Source organism: Lepeophtheirus salmonis, chromosome 1 (genome assembly GCF_016086655.4).
Source record: "Lepeophtheirus salmonis chromosome 1, UVic_Lsal_1.4, whole genome shotgun sequence".
Lineage (NCBI taxonomy): Eukaryota > Metazoa > Arthropoda > Copepoda > Siphonostomatoida > Caligidae > Lepeophtheirus > Lepeophtheirus salmonis.
In genome coordinates, this window is record NC_052131.2 from 43,306,612 (window position 1) to 43,313,968 (window position 7,357).

Genomic DNA, 7,357 nt, shown 5'->3' on the forward strand with positions numbered 1-7,357 from the left:
ATCCTGAATCCCTCCATATTGCATTAGACAAAGCTTGGTCATTCCAAACATTGTCGAACATCATCTTGATTGATGAAGGACCAAATATAAGATGGCCTGGAGCCGAGTCTTATGATTCCTCCTCCAGGATTGATGTTTTAAGGGGCTCTTTAAACGAAGAGACTAAAAATATCCTTCTAGCGTTCTTAATGAGCTTTTCCATTCTTTTTCAGGCATTAAACCGAGTAAAAAACATTCCCTTCCGCAAAAGTGAAGGGTTCCATGAAGGAAACATGTATTTCATTACTTTAATCACATAGCTATGGCTTAATAAAAAATTGGTTTCCTTCTTAGCTTACTACTTCGTCCAAAAGATTGGCAGAGGTAGGGATCTCAGTTAACTTGTCACTTATTCCCTCATAGGTCCCCATAATGGGTCTAGAAGACAATCTGAAATTCTTGTGTATGTCAGTTTGAGTGATAATTTCTGCACTGCCTCCAATCGCTCAATTTGCGGATTTTCCATCGGAATAGCCAGTTGTGAATCAATATTTTCCATTAATTTATAAAATTAATCCATAAGGGATTTTAATTTTGCGTTAGATTGTGAGTAGGTCACCCCGTGCGTGCCCGACGTCTCCACTGAAGGGGATAGGGAGTCGCTAATACAGCATGTCTAGAAGGACGATAGCTTGTCCTGCGTCCTTATTTCTACGAATTTTTCACTCATGTTTATTAAATTTTATTTAACTAGTTCTTTTTATTTAATACTCTTGACTCTTAAAGGTAGAATTAGAAAGAGGATGATGTAAGAGACTACACATTTTAGATGGTGTGAGATTTAGGGTGACCTGATTTTTATTGTAAAGTTTTAGTGTCTGTTTCTAAAATAGCTAGGCTACATTCCGTTCCAAAATTATACATGTCGAAGACCTATGACAAGATTATATTTATTTAAAAGTTAGAGAGGATAGAAAGGAAAAATAACACAGTAGGACATATTTTTTTAAAGAAAGACGGAATTTACTATTATTGACTCGTTATAGGCCTGAATGAAGATGATTCCATTGAGATCACACTCTATTTTGCACAACTATACAATATGAGTAGTTAAAGTTCTTACAGAAAATTCTCAAAATAAATATTGAAGCATATGCCATTTTTTTATGAAATATGAGTTGAAGTTTTTACTCTTGAAAGTATTTATATGTAAAGAAAATGAAATCGGTGTATTCTAAATTGAGTTATGGCTTACTCAAGTTCGAAAGTCATGAGGGACTCCCCAACGAGCCCTCGCGTCTCTACAAATCTAAAATATCACACATGTTTTTTCTTTAATGGGATAGACATCCTAACCAAAACTTATCACAATCGGGGATGGAGATGGCAGAAAGGTGTGCAAACTTGACATGGAATGCCCCAATTGATTAAAAATTCAAAACTACTACAGAGTAAATTTTAGGTCTTCGAATAAAATCAATAATTTGTATGATATACGAGACATAGAGCAAATTCTCGTTAATTTTAAATATTAAAAGGTTAAAAAAGAGAATTATTCTCAAAAACTATTAATTTTGACATTAAATCGTCATTTGTATCGAAATAAACAATTATGCATTGCATTTTATCGTTTAATGACACCAGGTTGTGCGAAATGGATGCACCACTAATCAACACGAGCAAACTTTTGTCCCTCCTGAGTCTCAATTAAGTCAATCGTGATAGATTACCCAAAGACATTTATTAAGGACACAGTGGCAGATATTATTTATGAATTTGACCTCCATTACTCTGAATGACGGCCTTCAAGGGGCCACGGAAGGTGGAGCATAATCTGGCAATGTAGTCCCTTCTCATGAGCTCCCACTGCATCTCTACGGAGGACTTCATGTCACGACATTGCTGTGGCGTGATCTGCAGGCATTGGACTCGACTTGCCATACGATAGAGTAATCCTAAGGATTCAAATCGGGGCTCTTGGGGAGGGGGGTGCAAAAGTTCTGAGGCCAAAACTCCATGTTCTCTTCCATCTTGGCTTGCACAATATTGGGTCTGTGAGTGGGTGCCCCATCCTGCAGGAAGACGTAGGACGCCTTGTCCGACTTCTTGGCGATCTTGATGACCTACGGGATTTCTTTGGTCTTCAAAATCTCCAAGTAGTCGGGTAAGGCGTCCTCCCGTCTTTCAAGCTGGATGGGGCACGCACCCACCCGTCTTGGACACGTGGCGGAGGTCTTCAGAAGTGCAAAGCAAACAATCCAATTATTCTGCTTTTTTGAAGATGGGGTTGACAGTGAATGTTTTTTCGTCCGAGAAGAAGATCACACGCTTGTCATAATGCTTCAGGTCGTCTAGGAAGGGTTTGACCCCCTCCAAACAGAAATCTTGTTGCTGTTGAGTCATTAACGTTCTTTCCACATACCTCTTGGACTTCCTCCGGCGTCCTTGATCGCCCTGGGCACGGTGGAGGGAGCCACTGACTTCGTTTAGTCAAATTTGGCTATAGTGAGCTTTGTCTCAAACGCATTCTTGAGTCGATTTTAAGGCTTTTCCCCTCTTTCATGAGCTTTTTGACCATGTAGTCGGTATGCCTCTCGATTACCAACATTTTTGACGATTTCAGGTGTAAATCAAAGCAGTAATCTGATATATTTTTGCTTCAATTTTGGTTTACAGAAATGATAGAGGCGATTGCAATAGCTCATTGAAAATCTTAAAAAGTAAGTTGTCACGTGAAACATAGGAAATTTACTAAATATAATTACTATATCTCGAAAAATTAATCTATAATAGTAGTACAACCATTTCACACGACCCGGTATATCCATTTTCTGTATCATAAAATTATTCAGACCATATTTTATAGCAGAGAAAAAAATAATTTCATCCTATTAGAAAAAGAAAAACGATTGATTCGTGTGCTCTTGTTTCTTTTTTGTTCATTTTTTAATTTAATTTTTAATATGTACAATGCATTATTATTGATTTAAAAATGGATGATTAAAAAAATATATATGAATTTAAATATAACCAAAATATTTTCCATGCACTAATGCTATTTAAATGTAGAAGGTTCTCCTCTTTATATCAGGAATTCATTTTCTCCCTCCCAAAATCAATAATAGGCAGTTGATATTAACAAGGGTCTTAATTCAGGTGTACCATATGTCTCGCTCCCATTTTCTCCTCGAGCTCTTACACAAATTGCATTTCTATTTATAACTAAAGTTTATTTTGAGGTGTTCCACCTTTTCAAAATATCTGCCAGACAAGATATTGACGAGATATTTAAAATCTATTTTTTATATAATTGAGTTTTATGATAAATCGATGATAGTATTTGATTTATTACGCTTAACAATCATATCATTAAAGAGAATATCAATATGAAAGTTCAGCTGCCTGTTTGAGGATTTTGAAGGGATAAAATAAATTAATGCTATAAAAAGAAGAACCTTCTACATTGAAAATAGCATTAGTACAAGGAAAATATTGTTATTATATTTAAATCCGTATATATTTATTCATAATGAATTTTTAAATTAATAAACATCAAAGATAGGCGAGAATTCTTATTTCAAACGGGGAAGTTTATATCAAACCGACTTGATAAATAATGAACAAAAAAAAAAAAAAAAAGGAGCACACGCAACAACCGTTTTTCCTTTTCCAAATGCTAAACTTACGTTGTTTAAACAGGTATATGTATATGTTTTATGTATATAAAAAAAGTTAACACCTATATAGACTAGACTGAATGTATTTCTTATTAACTTCTTCTAAGATAATATGTAAATATAAACCTGTTCTTACAGATCCTAAATATATCATAAACATATTTGGATCTAATAAATAACAATGAAGTCATTTTAATCAAATCTTGAAGTTTTTTCACTCAAAGTCTTATTACTATTATTTCATTCTTGAGGAGAGAACACATATGATTGATATAAGTATATAGTAATTACGTGTGATTATGCTCAAGAAAAATTGAGAGTAACGATCACAATTTCTTGGGGAGTTCTCTTCTATATTATTAAGCAAAATTTGTCATTTAGGTGATGCCTAATTACTCTGGGCAGTAAATAATAATATTGAATCTTATATCAGAATGAAAGAATATTTAACAACTTTAAACTCCCTGCATAATAATATCAAGACTAAAAATATCCACGACCCTAAAAAAAAATCAATAAATTTTTTTTAACATTAATCAAACCACTCTAAACTTTTTATTATTGGATATTTTCAAGCGTGTAAAGGGTCATTTTTTAGGCATTTTACAACTTTTCTTTGATGTAATTGAAATTTTTATAAAATAAGTAAGAAGTTTAGATTTGTGGATTTTGAAGTTATAGGCATAATTTATTTGTTTTCATCTATTATTAGATTGAGGATAGCTTTATTGGTTTGAAATTTAATTATTTAGAGATGAGATTCAATTTTTGGTGGGTGTGTTGAATAGGGGATGAGCGTTGTTTACTTACACATATTCGTTTGCAAACACATCACCAGTGAATAGCGCCAAATTGCAGAAAAATTAATAAACCTCCCTGAATAATAATGATGATTATCCGGCCAAAAAATACTAGCTACTACTTTGATGAATAACTTTGAAGATTGAAGACTATGAGCTCTAAAAGGGTAAGAGTAAATTTATGGACTCCTTACTCTTACAACAAATCTGAAAATACATCTGAATTCCTCATAGGAAATAATAACCAACAATGTAGATTCAAAATAATTGGGCAAAACACTACGAACGCCACATCAGAGGAAAGCATATAGAGTTTAGTCTTCGTCAAGACAAAAAGTTTTGTTGACGAAATGATATCGTCTCGTCAGGCTTGACGAAGTTAACACTGCTTATGAGTGAAGAAGGGATCTTTGCAGAGGAAAAACTAAGTTTTTAAGTTTGAATAAGAAACAGAGTGGTTACGTGTTGGCTTTCTTACTTTTTACTCATTAAATAATAGGTTGTCGTAGTGTTGACTTCTCCATCTGATGTTAGCCTATCTTTTAGGTAAATTGTTTCAAAAATGCATTATAAAATAAATGTAAATGAATTCAGAAATCATTACAATATTTTCACTGCATTTTCTCCTCTTTATAGGAATAATTCATTTTTCCCCTCCAAATACAAAATCATAGAAAAGGGAGCTGATATTAATAAGAGTCTTTATTCTGTAATACCATATTTATTCCTCTCCCTGTCCTCTTTATTATTTTATTTTTTTTAAATAACATCCCTTCTCATAACCAGAGTTGTCATTTTTGTAAAAAAATAAATAGCGTAAGGAAAGGTATTACTAAATAAAGACCCTTGTTAATATCAGCTGCGTTAATATAAAAACAATCTTGCACAAAAATCAAGAAAATCAGAAAATCTTTTTTTTTTTAATCCATACATGCTACAGTTTCTTCGTCAATATTCCCTTATTTAATCATTTTAATTAACAAATATACATTGATGTTATCACTTCAATTTAATCTATTGAAATTAATTATTTATAGTGTAGGTATTTACGAATAAAATAACTGGCGACATTTGAACTTTATTTTGTGTCGCAGTATAATTATTTATTGGTAATTTTTATCTAAAAATGTCAAAAATTGTATCATGGCCCATTAAAGGAAATTTCAATTATTACAATATCCTCATCACTAGTTCTACTTATTCTTCATTCAAAATTATTCATCTAATTTTTGAGTTGCAACATGTACACAACATATACAGGGTAGGGTAGCGAAACGTGGAGTCGAGAGATGGATTTATAAATACATCAATAATTTTATATTTTTAATAATAGGCGAAACAATAATGCTAACAAAACATGTAGACAAGGTCATAATCAATCACAGCCTTTACACGTCGCCTAGAGGCCATGGAGGAGTTGATGACGAACTCCTCTGACAAGTTGTCCCATGCAACCATTATGGAGGTCTTCAGTAAGTCTACATTTGGGTGTGAGGTCCTGTTGGTTTCCCTCTCCAAAGTGCACCACAGTGGGTTCAAATCTGGTGAGGAAGGGGCCATATCTCTTTGAACCAGAATCGAGCCATGTCATCAACACATAACTTTTGGCACTTGGCAGATGTGTCAGAGGGGGCACCGTCCTGAGTCCACACGTAGTTACCCTCTGGATAGTTGGTCTTCAGCTATGACAAGATAGTGTACCTAAGCACTTTATAGTAGGCGTCTTAGCCGATTTTATGTCCAGCCTTGAAAAAGAACGGAGGCATCTTCTTTGCATCAGAGGCCACAATGCCGAGGACCATTGCTTGGGGCGAATATTTGGTGTGGTAAGCCCCTTGGACCTCTTCTTTGGTTTCTGTAAGCCAGCAGTCATTCCGGTGGTTGTAAAAATGATCAACTGTGTAAATCCGATACAATTTTCCTAATTGAATTATTTGCTTTGATCCATGTGAGAATATTCTTGCAACTCTCGAAGTTCCTGGCTTTCATGCCCTATCAGAAGGTGGTGTGGGGTCCTTGTGCTTTATAGCCCTCACGATGGGCCCAGGAGCCACAGAGAAGTCGTTGGCGAGGCAATTCATGGACTTACTGGGATCTTCCTTTATATTATTCTCCAAACTTTACAAGAACTTCGTATCCCTTTTTAAATCAAGCCCTTCACTTCCTGACATCCTGGAGGTCTTTTCCATTTTGTTTCTTTGCTAACTTAAAAAACCAGGCTTCTAGAACACTGAACAATGTCCTTAATCTTCATCACCTCAACTCCAGTATCTAGGAGATCTTAAATGCGCTGCCTTTTTGCTTGTTGCTCGCTCATGATAATGAAATGACTAAATGATTAGTGTAAAAATATTTTACGATAAAATTGACAAATAACAATTTCTTAACATACCTATTTCAATTAAACCAAGTATTTGGATAATTATAAGCTATTGCAAATAATGTATGGTCGTCAAAAATCGTGTGGTACACTTGAACTTGTCACAATACACACTGTTTGGGAACTACTACCCATTAGCACTTAATACTATCTTATTTGCATGTGGTAATGTGAATTTTATCAATTTAATAATTGTTATTCAAAGATATTTGAATATTTGGCAGAATTACCGTTTGATCTAATCAAGCCCAAATGTTACCTTCTGATTTATAGCCTTATCACTTATACAATTATATACTTATACACTTTTATTCTACTAAATCTATATAACATATAATAAAATATATAAATGAGTGTAAATTTATCTCGCCGCAATTCTAAATTAATTATCTTTTCTAATGTTTTGTACCCAAGTTTTGTACATCCCATTCTTAGTATTTCACTTATAGCGTTGACCCAAATTTGAAAGCAGCCCCAAAACTTTTTTGAAATTAATTAATGTATGTTGACAACCATTTCTT